The sequence below is a fragment of the Rhamphochromis longiceps genome, linkage group LG5 (assembly GCF_057381845.1).
Source record: "Rhamphochromis longiceps isolate RC_006_pf linkage group LG5, R_longiceps_female_GT1.1, whole genome shotgun sequence".
Classification (NCBI taxonomy): Eukaryota; Metazoa; Chordata; class Actinopteri; order Cichliformes; family Cichlidae; genus Rhamphochromis; species Rhamphochromis longiceps.
The window spans coordinates 21,199,676-21,220,500 of record NC_140561.1 but is presented as its reverse complement, the minus strand read 5'-3'; the positions used below and the strand labels follow the sequence as shown (position 1 = coordinate 21,220,500).

The 20,825-nt window shown below is 39.3% G+C and overlaps 1 protein-coding gene across 1 annotated transcript in view; it reads right to left on the bottom strand.

Moving 5' to 3' along the window:
* tex264a (testis expressed 264, ER-phagy receptor a) overlaps positions 1 to 20,825 on the bottom strand; it is a 76,437-nt gene that overhangs the window by 32,213 nt on the left and 23,399 nt on the right. The gene's annotated exons all lie outside the window — the stretch shown is intronic.

The window sequence follows — 20,825 nt, the reverse complement described above, 5'->3', positions numbered from 1 at the left end:
AATTACAAAATCTCTGCAGAAGTCATTTTAAGTTAAATATGTAACATGTTACATGTCACTAATATAAACTCAATTACACGCATGAGTATAGTTTAAATTAATACATGTTTAAAACACAAGCCAATTTGTGTTTTTTCCTTAACAACATGGATATTTGTTAGCCTGGAAAATCTTCACCCATACAGAAAACAATTACAGTGTTCAATTTGTCCTGTTCCAATATATTTGCAAAGTGAGAGAAGCTGCGATTTCCAACTGCACAACCTCCCTACACTAATACAATTTCAAAACAATCACTGGGGCTTGGTAAGCAAACTGTACCCAATGAGTTTAAGCACCCATCTATATAATTGATGGACTTGGACACACTTCAAAAACAATCTCAGCGTTCCTCTCAGAGCTGTGTCCTTAGCCCACAACAGTTTACACTGATAACCATCAATTGTAGTGTCAAGGACTGAATTGCGGACAAGACAACAGTAGTCGGCCCACTTTTTGGCGTCAAAGAACCAGCTTATAGGGAGGAGGTCAAACAACTTGTGAGCCGGAGAAAGACTAGCAATCTATCCTCGAATGACAACAAAATGAAAGAGATCACTGCTAACTTTGGCACCATATTGGAATCCTTGGGATGCACATCACAGACAAACTGGTCCAAAAAGCATGTCATCCCTAACTACAACAGCCTGACACCATCTGGGCTTCTTGCAACAGATAAGGACAGCAAACCTCCCCCCTCCACTTTTGCTGCTTACTACAGGTATGTCTGGCTAGCTGCTTCTTTACAGCTATGCCTCCAGATACTATAATACCTTCTTTCCTTAAGAATTCTGAATAATTAACTGGCAAAAAGGGCTTCAAAATAAATTTGTTACATTTAGTATCATTATTAATCTGTGTTGGATCTTTTTAACATTAATAACAAAAACAATAAAGCCAATGAAAATGTTGCCGACCCAAAAGTTCATTTTCAAGCTACTTGTACACTGTATCTTTCTTGTTATAATTCATCCAAATTATAATCCAGAAAGACTTGAAAACGTTCTTGCCTTATCACATTACTTTACTCAGACTTTCTCTCACTTTTCCCTAAAAAAATACCACTTTGCTTTAGAGGGCACTTAACTCTGACCCATCCTCCCCCCTTAAGCTCATTCAATTTGGCCACACCTCACTGAATCTAAATTACTATATAAAAAGCTAAGAAAATCCTCATCAGAAAAGCCTTGTGTTAGAGCAAAAACCTTCCATTAGCATGTCTGTTTCAATGCTTTCCATCACTATTTCTGTCCATCAGTCTAACTTGTGTCACTCCACCTCTGATAGGTTTTTATTATGTGCCGTCCCCGAAGGTAAAACGTGAACTTCCAATATTGTTCCACTGTCTGTCTCTCTTGAAATTCACTGAGCCTTATACTTTTAAATACCTGCTGGCTTTATGAGAGTAAAACTACTCTTCAAAGACACTTTACTCCTTTGTGTGTGTGTGTGTGTGGGGGGGGGTTCCTTCTTAAAAGTTTTTGAAAAGTTTTACACACACACACACACACACACACACACACACACACACATTCTTTCTTGAGGAAATATATTTGAAAAGGGCAAAGTTTATTTGCAGTATTGTATTTTCTTTGTCCTACATTGTTGATGCTGCATAAAATAATATCGCTGACATTTCAGTTTGGACTTTGACTTTTTTTCTTTCCTACCTTAGGTTTGCATTCCCAACTTGTCAACAAATTACTAATTGGATTGTACGGTCCCTCTGGAAACTAGACTATGACGGCAGAAGAGCTGCTTACAGTCAAACTCAAACTTCAACAGCCCTGAGGCTTCGGTATGTCTGTTCATGTCAAAACCACAGGTAACTGTCAGGCCACATCAATAAGATATACATTATTTAGTATTCCTGATTTTGGATGCTGCTCTAAACAAAAGTAAATCAATACATTTTCTCTGTCTGACATAGTACATTCAGCTGTATTGCACAATGGTGTCGGACTCTGAAAGCAAAGCCCTTCAAACTTAATATATTGGAACATTTGTTCATTTTACTGTAGCACATCTAAACTCTTTCAGAAGAGGCTTCAAATAACCTGTAGTTTCAAAGCAATAGCTGGAGTTTGTCAGGTAGAGATTTTCTGATTTTCTACTGGAGCTGACAGCAACATAGAAGATGGAAAATGTCAACACTGACTGCTTCTCAAAATGAAACATGACACTCACTTCAGTCTGGCAGTCTTTCTTAAAAGACACTTTTGCACAGGAATGTGGAGGAAATGGAAACGCTCAGCAGCAGCAGCTCTGCCTAACAATCACCGACACAATATGATTTGAATGACAGCAGCAGGGAAGTGCATGTTCTAAAAATCCAACCAAGTACACGTGCAAGACAAGGCAACCCACTACTGAAGTCTGCTTGACTGCTAGTGTCAAAAGTGCGGGTGAATTTATCAGCACTCTTAATTCTTCCAGTGAGCAAGTCATTATCATAGCGCTACAGTACGCACATTTTTTTCCAGTGAGAAACTTTTGGAAAGCTGAATAATTCTTTAAGAATAAATATATAATTTTATAATTGTTTAAGAAGCAGCTCTGAGACATCTCATAAGGCAGTGCAAACATCTAGCAGTGCTATTTTGTCCTCTAAACAAACTGTTTTTCCCCACACTGTCTTCACCCCCATTGTCTTACTCAGACGGGACAGGTTGTCAGCTGCCCACTTTCAGGTATGTGGTTTAGTCATTTGTGTTTTACCGCCGCTCTGGGCAGCTGACTTGACTGAGTTTGTTGCTAGGGGCAACCACCTCTCCCAAAGGTTTCCCTTTGTGTTTTCCATGGAGACTGGATACTTTGATAATGTGAGGGATTACAAAAGACGTGGGGGAAGTGCCGAGTGGCTGGCAAACGTCTTGTGAAGAATGTGAGTTTTCTCAAAAGAGCAAAATGAGAAAAGAAGTAGAAATGCCAACAGAAATACTGTGTTCTTGAGATGTTCGCTTCTATCACTCAATCTTTGTAAGCCATGAACAGTTTTTGCCTTATAATTTCAGTAGCACTTTACATTACACCTTTATTACTGTATAATAGTAGCCATTGGGTAACAAAGACGTTTTTCCCGTTTACCTTCCATCACCCCCAACTAGTCATTGCAGATAGCTGGCCCTACCTGAGCCTGTTTTTTTCAGAGGCTTTTTCCTGTTAAAAGGACGTTTTTCTCTCCCACTGTCACCAAGTGCTTGCTCAAAGGGGTCATCTGATTGTTGGGATTTGCTCTGTATTATTTTAGAGTTTTTAACTCACAAATATAAAACTATAAAGGCAATTACTATTGCTGTGATTTGGTGCTATATACATAAAATTGAATTGAGTTAATAAGTCATAACATTTAATTAAGTTTATGTGGTAATTTCACTCACTTGGACACTAGAAGGGGGAATTATGTTAAAATGCTCTTCATAGACTACAGCTCTGCATTTAACACCATAATTCCCTCCACACTCACCACCAAGCTGGAGCATCTGGGACTCAGCTCATCTATGTGTCTGTGGATCTCCAACTTCCTAACTGGCAGACCACAGGCAGTAAGGATGGGCGGACATGTCTCAGCCTCCACCACTCTCAGCACTGGAGCCCCCCAGGGGTGTGTTCTGAGCCCCCTGCTGTACTCTTTGTACACATATGACTGTGTGGCCACTACCAGCTCCACCACCATCATCAAGTTTGCTGACGACACCGTCGTGGTGGGCCTGATCTCTGATAACAACGAGACGGCCTACCTGAAGGAGATTAGGAATCTGGAGAACTGGTGCCAGAGGAACAACCTCCTTCTAAACGTCAGTAAGACAAAGGAGCTGATAGTGGACTTCAGCACTAAGCAGGAGAGGAACTACCAGACCCCTGTCATCAACGAGTGCCCAGTGGAGAGAGTGGACAGCTTCAAATACCTCGGAGTTCACATCACGCAGGACCTGTCATGGTCCTGTCACATCAACACCGTGGTGAAAAAGGCCCGACAGCGTCTCTACCACCTCAGACGCTTGAGAGACTTCCAACTGCCCTCCAAGGTGCTCAGGAACTTTTACTCCTGCACCATAGAGAGCATCCTGACGGGAAACATCTTAACCTGGTTCGGGAACAGCACCATGCAGGACAGACGAGCTCTACAGAGGGTTGTGCGGTCAGCTGAGCGCACCATCCGCTCCGAGCTCCCTGACCTGCACTCAATCTACAGCAGGCGGTGCCGGACCAAGGCCAGGAAGATTGTGAAGGACCTCAGCCATCCCAACAACAGACTGTTCTCTCTGTTGAAGTCAGGAAAGCGATTCCGCTCCCTGAAGACCAACACAGAGAGACTGAGGAGGAGCTTCTTCCCGCAGGCGATACGGTCTCTCAATCACACCACCACACAGTACTGACCCACACATATGGTTCTTACACACACTGGACATTCTGGACATTGTTTCACTTCATTACTTAAATCACGCTGCTGTTATTGTGTATATGCTGCTGTTATTGTGTATATATTTATTTATATTTCTTCATACATTCTTATATAGTTCTATATTGTGTATTTTGTTGTACAGTTATTTTATTTTCAACTTTAATTTATATATTTTATCTTATTCTCCCAGTTAAATTTACCCTTCATTCTAATTTTTCATATTTATTTCCTATCTTATTCATAGCCTTTTCCTTTTTTGTTTTCTTTAGGTCACGAGCAGTTGTCCAAGCATTTCACTACATATCGTACTGTGTATGACTGTGTACGTGACAAATAAAATTTGAATTTGAATTTGAATTTAATTTAGGATGAAATGCATTCAGCATGGTCATAAATGGCTTGGAACAATTAATTCATGAAGAGGAAACATATTTAAAGATATCAGTAATATTAGTCAGTTATATTTTTGTAGTAATATAGTAACAAGCTAACAATAAAAAGGTATTATGGTGAGTATCGTCCAAATAATCCGGTCTTTAAGTGATGATGTGATGAATCCTGCTTCCGGGCCCAAACTACTCTGCGCTTAATAAGGCTGTTGTGTATTTAACATGGTCAAAGGAGCTTGCAAAGAAATGTGTCTGGACTTCTTTAAGTTGCTTGAAGACGTTTCACCTCTCATCCGAGAAGCTTCTTCAGTTCTAAGGTCAAATGGTGGGGAGTCCCAGATTTAAACCTAGTGGGAGTATCCCCCCACAGAGGGACAAAAGGACCCCCTGATGATCCTCTAATCGTCTGAGCCAAGGTGTGAAACTGGGTGTGGGTCCCAATCAGCCAGGGTTTCGGGTGAGCTCATTGTGAAGGCCATCTGACCTCAGGAATTCGCATGATAAGATGATCTCTCGGTTTTTATTACCACTGTTCATTTTAAAGCTCAGTTTTTAAAACCTTACGATGTAACTACAGCCCAGCCCATGCAGCAGTGCATTAATGACTAACCTCGTATTGTGGATGGATTATCTCAGTTGTTCTCCTGACTTAAGTTTGGTCTGTTTACAGCATCCTGCCATGCGATTGCATTTGTCCCTAACCTTCAGGAACCCTCACGTTAACTTTTATCGAGTGGAAAAAGGTAAGGGTTCATCCTCCAGCTTCACTATTTATATTATGCTAACATAGCTGAGTCGCTAGCAATCACATAGCACATCATTATATACCAGCTAGCCAAACTTCAGTAACCCTACAAATGTCACTGCTGTTTAGTTTCCTGTCTTCACTTATGTTGGAAGTGATAGCAGAGCTGTACATCTTAATTTCTTTTGGAAATCTCTCAGTCAAAACATGGTATATTATATTTAGATGGAAACTAGCGAGCTAACTCCCTGCTAACTTTTAACTCCGTTAAGTTTCATATATTTGTTTTTCATGGATGCCTGGATATTAAACTTAATTGTTACACCCGGTAGAGCAGCAACACTGATAATTTTATTACAGATGAAAGGATTTAGACAGTTTTTAACTCTCAGTGATGCCACAGTGATCGTGTGACTTAGGGACCTGCAGCGGAGTTTGGGCCCAGGCACGGCTAATGACGTCAGACTTAAAGACTGCATTACACCACCACCAGCCTGAACTGTTGATACAAGGCAGGATGGATCCATGCTTTCATGCTGTTTACACTAAATTCTGAACTACGGCAATTTTTAGTGATCCCATGCGAACTGTAGCCTCAGTTTCCTGTTCTTAGCTGACTGGAGTGAAAGCCCCTTGTGGTCTTTTGCTGCTGTAGCCTATCAGCTTCAAGGCTTGACATGTTGTGTATTCAGAGATGTTCCTCTGCCGACTTTGGTTGTAATAAGTGGTTATTTAAGTTACTGTTGATTTATCATTGGCACAAAGCAGTTTGACCATTCTCCTCTGGCCTCAGGCATCACTAAACATTTTCGACAAGAGAACTGCTGCTTATTGGATATTTTCTCTTTTACAGACCATTCACTGTACACCCTCGAGGTTATTGTCTGAGAAAATCCCAGGAAATCAGCAGTTCCTAGAACACTTGGATGTCCCTGTCTGGCAACAACCACTCCATGATCAAAGTCACTTAAATCACCATTCTTCCCCATTCTGATGCTGATGCTGTATGCCGAAATTCATTAAGATGCTACCATGTCATTCACTGATTAGATTTGCAATTTGAATAGGTGTATATGTAACATGTAGCAGGTAAGTGTATTTCTGTGAAGTAAAAATTGGTAACAGCATAATTGTTGTGCTTAAAGTGCACTCCTTTTTGAGTCAGTGTAACTAAATTTATATATTTAATGCACTGCCGTGTTACCTGGAAACACTAATACACAGAAGCTGAGAGATTCTGCGTATTAACCACACAAACTTCAACAATTTCTTTTTAACTCTGTTATAATATTTGAACATTTATATACATTTAATAAAATAAGCAAGAGTTGAACAACATAGCTATGTCTACCACACTGTCAAGAGGGACTGTGAGAAGCTGTCTGTAGCCCATATCAAGATCAACTTTTAAATACCTTAAGCTTTGTAGTCATTATAACACCATCTTTAGTACAATGGCTTTCAGAGGCTCAGAGGACCTTCTTTCTGAATTTTCCAGTCTCATTGTTCCTTTACCAAAGAGCAGATCTCTACACTGGTGTTTCTTTCAAAAGAGAAACAGTTTAGTTTCAGGCCATCTATTAAAATAACTTACAAGAACACTATTCTTCTAGCTAGTCATTTTCATCCTCAATCTCTCAAAAAAGGTTTGCCCCCAAGACAGCTTCATCATGTTAATTGGATTTGTGATAGTGATGAAAATTATGTTAAATATGCTGGTGAAATGATGAAACATTTTAGAGATGATTCACAAGCCTTGTATACTGCTGCCAAAATCAAAATCAAATAAGGATCAAAAACACAGAAAACCTCATGAAAAATGAATTTCTAGTGATTTTCCTTGTTTCAAAAAATTTCAATCAATGTGCAGCACATTTTATACTGACAGTACCGTTACAGTAGACAGAAATTCTGGTGAAATCGCTAAGTATGAGATATAAGAGCAAATGCTAAATCATCAGGTGACATTGCATACTCCAGTGCAAGGTATAAGCAAAAGTTCTCATTTGAATCATTACACCATTACACTGCACCACTAGAAGAGCAAACGATGAAACATATATTCCTGTTGCCCATGGGCAGAGACACACAGAAAATGAGCATATATGCAAATGAGCGAGGGGAAAAGGAAAATGTAAATCTGGTTTGTCCTCTCCATACAAAACTGAGAAACAATTTATCTTCATTTTCAGAGAAATATATAAAAAATCCCCAGACATAACGATATGAAAAACAATAAGCTGCCTTCAAGTCTCAAGGGACAGCAGATCCATACGAAAGCATTTCTCATACTGTGCTAGTGACAGCATTAAGACGAATGAAGGCACCGCAAATTTTAAACGGTGGCAGAGTGATGCCATTATGTCACATTATTATTGTACAGAAAACAGACATCATCGTGGATTGCTGATCAGCAGCTGATTGAAACCCACAAGCAGTTACAAGGAATAAAAACATACACGTGCATACCTGCACACACAGACACACTTGCAGTGCGAGAAACACGTCTGCAACAAATCTGACTTCCCACTCAACGTGTAAAGTGTTCCAGGAAAATTCTATTTATGGTGCATCCACTCCAATTAGCAGACTTGTGCAAAAGCAAAGCAGTACGCCCACACCCAGCATAAATTCAAGATCTTTCTGCTGCTGATACTATCAGTTCATAAGTTTCTGGTAAAACTCGATAAAACTGAAAAAACAAAGACATTACATAATACAGTGTCCATAATTAAATATATGTCTGCTGAACTTTATTTCTAGACTTGAACCGTTTTAGAAGCTTCTGCTGGCATAAATTTTAAAAATGGCAAATGGTTTTCAAAAAATACTGACATTTCTTAGCGTGAACACTTGATGTAAGTGTGTACTTGTTTAGTTAAATACAGGGTTTAAATAGTGCTAATTGTTACATTTTGTATTTATATTTTGTATGGTATTCCAACTTTTTGTACATCAAGCCTACAGTGGCTACATTAATTAACATTTAGGTCTAAACTACTGAATAAAGGTTTAAGGAAGTTTTTATGAGTGTATTCAGTTCTTATATACTGTCTTTCTGGCACATATGTTAAAATAGTTACTGGCCACTGGAGTCCTTTGTCCACTGTTTACACAAAGCAATATTCTACCTTCCTATGGGCCTTTTGACTCATTGGCAACCCCTTGGCAACCGCCATTCACTAAGGAGAAATGTCATTGTGGTAGAAATTCCCCAACCAGTTGGCAAGCGGTTACTGGAGGCTAGCTTGCTGTTGATACTTGAAAACTAAGGGGTCACTGACCGGTGTGAGCAGCCTGCATGACTGGGTCTTTAGCAACCAACTTCACAAGGACAGCCAGCAACCTCCAACAACCACTCCACCACTGGTTTCTTCCTAACGACCGGTGGTTGCTGACAGTCTCTAGGCCTCTGTGACTGAGTTCTAGTATGACTAAAGTATATGAGCTGGAAAGATATTCTGGACTTTAATGGAAACTAATATAATGTTACTGATATCATATGTTAAAAATGTAACTTTTTAATAGAAATAATTACCTCCACACAGGTAAAAACACTTTATTTTTAAATTAAAAGTAAAGCCAAATACATTGACACTGGACTTCAAGCAGATATAAATATAACAACATTCACCAGAAAATAAACATTAACTGTCAGCTGAGATAGAAGAAGTAGCTGCCAAGTGTCATAGTGATTTAAAATGATGTCACAGCTATCACAGGCAACACGTCCTTGACCTGTGACATTAAACCTACTATAGTAGTCTATAATCCCCATGTCAGAATGGAGTTAAGATCGACTGGTTGGAACAATTGAAATCATGTGTAAATGTGACTGCCTGTGGATCAGATGTCATTAATTAATAATTAATAATCAGGTATAAATATGGCCTGGAATGAAGGAATTTAGTTTAGAAGAGAAATCTTATCAGCCTTATGAGCAGGAAAACAAATGCAGCAATCAATTAAAGAGCACATAGTCATGTGTATATTGTTTTCACCTGAGAAAACACAAACCTGCCTCTCAGTCAGCAGAATATCATTCACCAGCCCTGACATATTTTGAAGCTCGTCTGTATGTCATCCACTTCATTTCAGATCTGCCTTGCTGTCATCCTCTGTGATCTGCAGCACAGCTGACTGGTGTCCTGCTGTTAAGCGTGTCTACTCCTCCAAGCTTGAAGTCAGTAGGCGAGGTGCATGCCATGAGCCATACATATAAGAAGCCATAGATTTACACATAGGAGACCAGAGGGGAGGAGGTTTCAAGCAGCCTAGTGGTCTTCAGAGTAATATGTAATCTTCACTCCTTTGCTCGTGCAGTACTCATCACTGCACTCGGGCGCATCCCATCACCTTCTGCCATCCTGCTCAGTAAACCGCTCAGTGCCATGAAGATGTTTATGGTATTTCACACCCTGCCCTGCGCCGCCTCATTCCTCTGAGCGACAGCTTCCTGAATGGCATTAATAAATTGAGCTGCACTGTTAGGCGTCTCCACTTCGGTTCACAGGGGAACAAGCACTCATTTGGCAGTTATAAGAGATCCAGGTCAAAAGGCTAGGTTTGTCTGTACCATTTTATCAAATAAAAAAAGTAAAATGTCCACTGTGTGGCACAAACTTGTACACTACATTAATTTCTCATTACCCTGCTGTAGTAACAGTTCACAGAACTGTGCTTTTAAGATACCGCCAGGATATAATCACCTGTTTGTGTACAGCAATGTTCAATAAATGTATTCACTCACACATACTTTGATACTTTTTGATCGTCCATGTCCCTAAAATCTAACTACAGGTAAACATCTTTAAACCCACCTTTGTTACTATCATAGGTACGCCTGTCTGTGAAATATAATTTTTAATCATTTGTTTCTCAGTGGACTCACAGGCCTGTTTGACTCAACCTCACACTTTGACATGATTTCTGTGTAATATTAACCTTTCCTTGTGCTGCTACTGTTTGCAGCCTCTGTGGGAAAACAGCAAAATTAGAGTGGTAAGACTGGCTGATACAGAGACAGACACGGTGGTTTTAGAGGTGAGTTGTGCAAAGGGATGTGCCTTAGAATACTGATCCATAGCCTGCAGCTTGTTGAATCTGCCCCTGAGATAAAAATCCCTTCCTTCCCTTCCCACAGCAAAATGATTTAACATCTGCGCCAGGGAAGGGTGCTACTTTAAGCAATATAGATAAGTGTTTATCTTCAATTTGGCACATAATATTAATATATTAATTGGATGTTATCCCTGGGCTAATTTCTGTTGCATGGCTCACTTGATTTATTTTGAGTCATCACTTTAGTCATATTAGTTATTTATCCAAACGAATCGTACCTCTGTGAACAGTCAATAAACAGGGAAAGGGCAAAAAATACACAAACCACTTAAGTAAGTGTAATTTAGCTCATTTTGCACACACTTCAGAAACAATACCTGATGGTGATTTTGAATGAGAAAATCAAAATGAACAAAAAATATAACAAGATGGGGAAAAATGCAAGCTTTCTTATAATTTTCTTTTAGTAGTCTTTAAGAATATTTCTCCAGGTGTCTTGAAAGATATTCAAAGCTCTTCTTTGGATGTTCTCTCTCAATATGAGTTCACACAGCTTCACTAATGCTGAGGTCCGGGCTCTGGGAGGCCAATCCATGACTGATATTGTTCCACTGAGTGTATTTTTATCCAAGTATTGCATTGGCAGTGTGTTTGGGAGCATTGTCATGCTGAGCCATTGCCAATCAGATGTTTTCTATGACACTGCATTGTGGATCAAAATCTGCATTAAAAATTCCAAAGACTTTGACGAGATCTCCAACGCCACTGACTGAAATGCAGCGCCAAACCATGACAGTCTCCACCGTGTGTCACAGATGGCTGTAGGCACTCACTGTCGTACCTGATCTCCTTTGTACATACTGACGATGAATTTGTATTCATCACTCCATCAGACCTGTTGCCAGTGATTTCCGCCCCAGTTCTTGTGTAATTTGCTATACCTCAGCCTTTTCTCCCTCTTTCCCCTCTTAAGAATTGCTTCTTAACAGCCACATTTCCAGGCCATTGTTGGAACTACTGACGAGATGGATGCATTTCTCAGGTCAAGCCTTTGTTGGATTTTTTCCTATTTGTTAAGGACACAACTTTTAGATACTGCTCATTTGCTGTAGATAGTTTTTTCAGCTTCTTCTTTTTTCCCTAAATTGTCCAGTTTCCTTGAAAATTTCAAAGCACACACTTCACAGTTTTGGCTCTCTGGGAGTCACCTTGTTGCTGCAATTTTAGGCATGTCAATCTGTGTTATCGTTGGCATTTATTTAGATCAAACTAAAAAAAACCTTTATTATGTGTTTTCCTGACAAGCTACTAGTAAAAAAGTGCCTAAAGATACAATTTAAAATTGGCTTTTTGTTAAGTTGTCTGTTAACAACATGGGGCAAGATACTAACCCCATGTTTGCCTACTGGTGGTGGTCAGAGGGCCCGGTGGCGCCAGTGTCCGGCAGCCTCGCCTCTGTCAGTGCGCCCCAGGGCAGCTGTGGCTACAACGTAGCTTACCATTGCCAGTGTGTGAATGTGTGTGTGAATGGGTGAATGACTGAATGTAGTGTAAAGCGCTTTGGGGTCCTTAGGGACTGAGTAAAGCGCTAAACAAATGCAGGCCATTTATGTGTGTCTAGGCTAGGAAAAAAAGTGGAAAATTAATGAAAACACAGTCAATGTCAGCCAATTACAGGGAAACCCAGGTTCTTGTAAGTAAATCATGAATAAATGAGGGGCGCAATAAGAAAGAAAAAAAATACTTGTTTACATGTTTGTGTAACAGAATACAGAAGTAGTTTATGTAACACTTAATACTAGTTACTGTACCACTCACTATGTGTCACATTTAACAGACATCTGAAAATTACCTTTAATATGTTTTTAAGACAAAAGAAAAGTGGTGCATAGGTAACTGCCTGAATCACTAACCATTTAATGCATGACAAGGTAAAAATGGCTCAAAATAGAATATTTAGCAAATGCGGGAAAATTGGTTTTGTAAAAAAAAAAGGTTAACAAGCTACGAGCACTTGAATGTGTCAGCAAAAAACAGAAATAATAACCCTGAATTGCTTAAATTGGTATTTACTTTTGTGCTGCTGTGCTCTGGAAGAGGATGCTAATGTTGGTTTATTTAGCCCTGATTTATTTGACTGTCACTCAGAGTCAATGTCAGTCTATAATTCTTTAGCTGTTCAAAATAAAAACTATTTCATCAAGCGAGTGCTGTCAAAATATGTGTAAAACAACAGCATAAAAGCCATTTATCCTTAAGTGTTGTTAAATATTCCTGCTGAGCACATTTAATAGAATTCTCTCCCATTTGCTGAAAGAAACCACGGCAGGCACTGCACGCACTAATGAGAGACTGGATTAATTACACTTGTAATATTATTTGTTAATAAAACAAAACTGAATTTGATTCTGTACATGGGGGAATTAGACATCTTCCAAATCTGATTCATTTATCAAGGGTGGTCAGCTTTTTTTTCTGGTAGGAAAGGTCAACTGCTGATTTAAAATGACCACCTGAGACTATATATTAACTTACAGAGGGATGTGTCACTATTAAAGCTGTATTGCTAAAGCTGTATGAATAAAAATGTATCACAAAAAATACCACATTGTTTGATACACCCTCTGAAGCCCTTGTGCCCGAGACCTGTTCTCCAGCTGGACTATACTGCTGACCACAACATGCCTGGGCTTTGATAGTGGAGCTGTTGCAGTGAAAGGTGACAGATGAACCACAGCTTTCATTGTCCACTCAGGAACAAAGGCCTTCTTTGCCAGTTCTAACATATTTTTAAAAGGCACTGTGCATCAATATGGACACTTTATATAGCACTAAATAGCATAACTATCTCTCATTTCTTGTTGATAATAAGCAAAAACAATATATAGTCCTCCCCATCCTATATTAATACTTTCAAATACTGCTGATAATAAGCTCTGTCTTAATGTTTGATTTTACATTTGTTCTGCAGTTATTCATCGTGTTTGTTTGAGCTGAAAGAGCTAAACAGAACCAAGTATATCACTTTTCGATCAATTTTACACCCCACACATTTTTTTTTACTATATCCCATTTGCTGCCTGTGTGGATGCTCTTAAAGATCCACGAAGGCTAAGGAAATACATAAACCATGATGGAAGCTGCTGCTTTGTCTGAATAGGGGATCTATAGGCAAAGCCGTTTTGAGAGCTGTCTGTGTGATGCCTGTGGGCCTGGGTCTCAGGCATGCTAATGTGGCATTTGGGTTCATGAGTGAATGTGACAGGAGATGATGGGAGTGGGCAGAGGACAGGCAGAACCCCTATTATCACTATGATAAGCAGCTCTTCCTTTCTCTTAATTTCATAGGAGGTCAATCCGAATGCAGACTATTAGTCTGCTCATGCCTAACTTATTTAGTGTAAGTAGTCCCTGATGTAGAATGGATACATGGAAGCAGAAGATTCAAAGTATGCAAATTTTTAAGGCATCCTGTTTTGTTTTTAAAGAACATTTCAATTTCTTCAAGTGCAAAAAACAAAAAAAACAAAAGCACAGGTGTGATATGAGACTTACTGAGAAATGTGCTGCATACTAATGTAATAATGTGCTATACAGACGTAGTAATACACCAAAAACTACGCCCCACGAACACTAACATACAGTTTATGGTCATGAGTAAAATGTTAGTGGCATGCTAGAAATGTCTGTGCCTGTTTGTCTGGCTTCAATCACTCTGATATTAAGACACTGACACGCGATGCTTTATGCAAATGCTGTTCCAACATGTTGAGTTACAATATGCAAATAAGTTCTCAAGCTACACAGATGGGCATTCAACGATACATTGAGATCCAAACTACTTTTTTTTAATGGGACACAAGACATGCCGTTTAGAGAAGATAATTATCTATCAAAAATGTACTTTTGCAAACCATTATACTAATATTCTGGTTTAATAATGGTCAAATGTTGAGCTTATAACTAGAGGATGTTGCTTTCATTGCTGTTCAGTCAACTGAGTTCAAATTAATGAAAACTGCTCCCACTGCTCTACTGGAATTAAGCTCTCTAATGTTTCCTGAGAGTGTATAGACTGGGAAGGCTAAATGGAGAATGTCTGAACCTGTGTCATTCTCTAACTTCTATTGATCACAAGCCAGTGTGTGATCCCCAGCCTTCTAACTTTCCTCCAACACCCAATTCCTGCTTAGCCTATTGGCACATTAATCCTAATCTGCAATAGCTGCCGTAATGCCGATTGCATTAGCTACTGAGCGATCAAATTAGGCGCCAGCGCACTCGACCGCCTCCTCTATCATTGGCACTTTCCGATGGAGACAACTACACGCTTACATTCAATTTGCTGCCCTAATCTAATCGAGCAGCTCGCACGCAGCACTCCGGCCTGCTTCATTTCTTGCACAATTGGTGACACGGAAAACATGATTTCTACAGCTGGACAATGACACACGCAAGCATCCACAGGCACGCATTCGCCCACATACACTGACATAAATTCATGCGAGCATATGTATAACCCGTTTCCCAACATTCAAATCCAGATATCCTCGTGGATGCTTCACTGCATCTACAAACAAATTTGATGCAAGCCCTTCCCAGGAGCTTGCTGCCTCCTTGTTAGAGGTCGGTGGAGATGTAGCGCTGTGAGTTGGTGTTCACACTTTCTCTTAATCATCGCAAATAATCTCCAAAGCATGCTTTAAGCAGCCTCATAGGTAGGTGACAAGAGGAGCGCCACAGTCAGACACGTCACTGTCACAAGAAAGTGAAAACAGTACTGCTGACTTTATTTAAATAAGCTCCGCTTCACATTTTAGACACAGCAGCGTTATTTCAGTTGGAAAGCATAAAAGGTATCTGGTGAATGCAAAGGCTTTAAAATGCATATGAATGTATGTTAGTGTATATATTATTATTTAGCAATTAATCCGCATGCTTTATGTTGCTGTTTTGTTTTTTACCAGTTTCACAGAAAATATCCTAAAAACATAAAATATCCTTAATAAAATTCCAAGATCAGATTAAGACAAGCTTTTGTTTTCACACATCAAAAAGTTTCCTTTCTAGTGCAATTAAAAAGACAAAGCCCACTGTAGTAAACTAACAGGCATTTAAAGCATAAATGAGATTTCCTGCTTAATTTCTTGATATTAAAAGTTTGTGAAACACTTTGTATCTCAACAGTTTGGTCCATACATTCACCCAGATATTCAGTGCTTTCTAATTACGTTCTAATGTTTAAGATTAACACAGATAAGTCTGTGAAAGACAATAAGCTCCGTGACTGCTAGTGACATGTCATTGCAAAATCTTAATGACTTCAGACTTTGATCATTAAATAAAGAAAGAATTCAACCCCACGGATCTACAACATTCTTCCCACAGGGAGAGAATAAATAAAATCAATATTTGCACCCGTGAAGCATTTCTCCAGGCTCCACACTATAAACCACTGATGTCTCATCTCTTTTAATGAGGGATTGCTCACCAGGCCTCTTTAACACACTGACTGTTCCCACTGCAGCTTCAGGCTGCTGCTAGTTAGAATGTGACGTACAATGCTGTAAGTGTGCCCACCATGAAGCTATGCAAGAAGGGGTTGGCAGCATTACTCTTCAGAACAGTGGTGCTACCAGCCACTTTATTAGGTACAATTTGCTAGCATCACCCCCTTATGCCTTAATTCTTCACAGCACAGATTCAACAAGGTGATTTTCATCCTTGCTGACATGGCAGCATCATGACACAGTTGCCACAGATTAATAAGCTGCACATCATAGATGTTGATCTATAATTTTGTTATTTGGAAGCAGCCATCAGAAGATGGGTGCACTGTGGTCACAAAGGGATGGACGTGGTAAGCAACAATATTCAGGTAGGCTGCAGTGTTTAAAAAAATGCTGAGTTGGTCCTAAGGAGCCCAAAGTGTGCCAAGAAAATATCCCCCACACCATTACACCACCAGCAGCCTGAACTGATGACACAAGGCAGGATGGATCCATGCTCTCATGATATTTTTGCCAAATTATGATCCTACCATCTGAATTTTGCAGCAGAAACCAAGACTGTTTATACACATGGAGTTAGTACACATGTACTAAAGAAGCAAGAAAGAGTCTGGATTTGAACTAGATTATTTTCAAAGGTGTATATTTGAAAGTAATCTCTTTCAATTGGAAGAATGTTTGGTTTCAGTTACTCTTTTGGCAAGCTACAAATGAAATATGTATTTTAGCCCAAGGCATGCTTTAAAAAAAAACACATAAGCAAATAGAGTTTTGACCTGAGAGTAGAAATAGTAAAGTGTAAAGGCACTGGTCCCCTGTTACATTTGCACTTTAGTCTCACAGGTCTAGCCTAGCTCTTCTGTTCTTTTATTTTTTTATGCACTACCTTCAGACTATATGGTCAAGATTTTTCTATCTATAAAAAGCTAAATTTGCGCCCAGGAAAATTAATGCAGGGAGACAAAATTTCGTCAACACTTTACAGACTGTTGTGTGATCACACATCCAGTATCAGCTAGTATTTTTATCCTGGATATTAAAAAATGGCAACTACAGATTCATTGTCTCTTGGTTTGCATCATTTAATTTAATCAGCATCGGGATATAAAGATAAGATAATAAAACATTTATTGAAAGCAGAGTTTTAGCTGCACATCCAATGGTGGTAAAATGACATATGGTTACGCTTTTACATATCCAGGCTGCTGATGGGCAATTTTTCCTGCAACTTTTAACCGCAAACAAGCTTTGCATGCTAGCAAACATAGAAATTGGGCAAATGTGGTCAGCATCAGCCCGTGTTTGCATTGCTGCATAAGACGAAATAAGTTTCAGCATCTGTACAAATCTCTTAAAGATTAAAACCAGTAATAACGGGATAACCGTGACCGCTCTGGCTGGGGCCTCTCAGTGTGAAATTTGTAGGTTCGCCTTGAGTCCTCACAGGTTTCCCCTGAGTGCTCGAGTTTCCTCTGAAACTTGCACAAACACATTAAAGTTGGGTGAACTGGAAACTTGTCTGTAGGCGTGAATGCAAGTGTAAATGTGTTTGTTTACATCTGTGGTAACTGCGATACTGACTAGTGACCTGGACAGGATGCATCGAGCCTCTCACCTAAGCCGGAGCTTCAGCTTCATTTTTCACAACAGCAATCCCCTGTGCTTATCTTGTCACTTTTACATATCGCCACTTCTTCCCTATGGGAATAAGCCACAAACAGGAAGTGGTGTGTGCAAGTTCACAGAAACACAGACAAAAACACACAGTTTATACACAGAGTACAAGACAGAATGAGAGTCCTAAGTAAATCCTTGCCTAATTAAAAGATGCTGTATTGGACAAACTGGTAACAGATGGCTTCTAAAGAAGGCTCCCGGTGAATTCATTAAGGGCTGAAATTACAAATACACATTGGGATGCCTATCCTCAAGTCATCATAGAAGAATCAAAAGTACTTAGGCCAGTGCTTTTTTTAAAGTCAGGTGTTGTTGCAGCAGGGCAGCTGCTTTGGAAAATAATTTGTGTGAGATGAAACAACAGTTCAAAGACACACACTGTGTTCACAAAGATCAACACACACCATAAGGAGGCAAAACAGAAACCGAACAAAAATATGTGTCCTTCTACCACAACATCAGCTAACTGTCTGTGTGTAAGATTAATCCAGTGCTTAATCTTTATAGATTAGCTTTGAAGTGACTTCTGTTTTTGTAATTGATTTTCTTTCCTTATCATCCTTACTATCCTTTGCTGTTTTTTATTTCCTCGAGGACTTCTGCGAATCACATTTTTTATAAAAACAGTGACATTTCGTTTTTCATAAAGGCTACATAATTGATCAAAGGTTCAAAAGTAAAATGGACTGTAAGGCCACCTGGGACCAAGAGAAGAAGGACGCAGCAGCAGAAAAGGTGTCTGACAATTACTCTCGCATGAGATAACACAGCATCTCTCCATCTCACGGCTTCCTCCTGATAGAGGACAGAATATTTATCCTCCGCTTGCTCGATTTTGATTTCACACTTTCCTGAATTCAAATATAACTTTCTAAGAGCACCTCTTTAAATATGCATAAGTATAATACTAGATTAAAACACTAAATGTAAAAAAAAAAAGGCCAACTTGGGGGAATTTTAAACTTTTGCAGTCTCACTGTGCATAGTGTGGTCTCTGTCTGACTTGCACCACTGTATATGTTCCAGCTCTGTTTATTAGTGTTGGAGATTTAGCTTCAGAGAGCAATGGAGCCAATATTTTACATATAAAGTGAGAGTTATTTAATATACATATCCACCTCTGATATATTTTTGCTGTAGCCTCAGATAAAGCAGTCCTAAATGTGCCTACAGCAAGACATGTTTGTATCCCCAGGCAATAGCTATGTTTTTTGTAAAGTATGTGCAAGTGTGCCCAGGAGTTCTAAAGATAAAAAGCTTATATGTTAACATTATGCTGATATTTAGCATAATATGCTATGTAACAAGGACATTACTCTAAGGCTAATGAAATTAACCAAGGTTAACTGGAAGCAGCGTTGTCAAACTAGGGGTCTGATTCAAAACACTGAGTGTCTATGCACAGTGAGGGAAATGTGCATCTCATTTCTAGCTGTGGTAATGCAGGGTCCTCTTATAGATTTGAATCATCGCCTACATTTTAGGCATCTGCAAAGACCTCATTTACAATCCTGTCTTTAGTCATAAATGCATGTAGACACTCCACTGACACTTCATTATTTGCACATGAAAGTGCTGTTTGCACCACAAGCTGAAACCAAGATACTCCTAAAATAAAGGTTTTATGTTATGATCTCAGCTGTGGAAATTTAGAAAAAGGAAGAAAAAAAGGGAAAAGGGGAGGGGGGGACAATGTAAGTTATTCTCCGACAGTAATTATAGCAAAGCATTTGTCTTCTTTTGCGAGTACTGTGCTTTACAAAAAGAAAACATGGAGACAAAACAAAGGAGACAGAACCACACTATCAGTGTTGCATTTACACAGCGTCTAGCATAGCGTAACCAGAATATTACCACTTTTTCAGCATAAACAGAGCATGTCCCGTCTCCCCTCATAATATTATTTCTTTCCCCTGCTGTTGGTACGGAAATGCCCAAAGGCCATCGCATGTCTGTGCAGCTTCTTTACATAATTCTAGTATCTTATTGCGCATCCAGTAGAAAACAAACGCACAAACACAGAAAGAAATAATTCTGCAGCATAGCAGCAGCTACAAAAATCAAGTGACAGGGGGAAAAAAAGAACTCAAAATATATTTTAGGAAATGTCAACAGCTGATCTCGTTTGACACTTCTGCTCCTGCTCCTCTCCTGTGTCACAACAGCCAGAGGGTTGTGGATTAACAGCCGTATGTGCCAACCATAGGGGTCTTTCTAAGTTATCTGGGATCTGTTTAATATTTGCTCACCCCCAGTGGTAAGGCAGTGTGGCCTTTTCACTGAGGGACAGTCACCACTAATATAGCAGATTGCATTCATGTGGTTCACTGAAGGTCAGAGCTACATATGACATGAAGATTAAGATTTGAAAATCAGTTCTTGGCAAAAATAGAGACCTTTGCTTTGGTTTCAGTGAGTGAGGCCTAATTAAAATACAGTGAGGCATATTTCATTCTCTACTTAATAACAAAACTACATAGGCTGAGTACATTATTCAGAGATGGCATTGGAGTATTTACAAAACGCTGCTCTGTTAACCAGGCACGAGTGATAAAGCAGGGATAAAACAACACACACACACACACAAACACAGATACTGTCATCACTCAAACAAGTGTTTGTGTTTTGTTTTGTTTTTTGAATAAAGTGGCTTCTTATGAAAACAAATGAGTATCTGCTCACTTTAACAGCAAACAGAGATTACTGTATTATGTTACAGCCTGAATTTGCAGGAACAAGATGTCTTCTTAAAATATATCAACCAACTGACCGCCCACATTGTTGACACTGACTAGATTTGCATGCTCTATTCAAAATTTGGCTAAAAGAAATGGCATGCTCTTAATTGTACAAAGTGCACTGGACTTAATTAAGTGAACAAACTTGCATGAATATTGGTGTAAATATGAGTACAAGACAAGAAAAGTGGTCCAACTCAGGCTCAGATGCAGAGGTGTAAAGTGCACCTCTTCGGCCCACATTCAACCGAGCAAAAATAA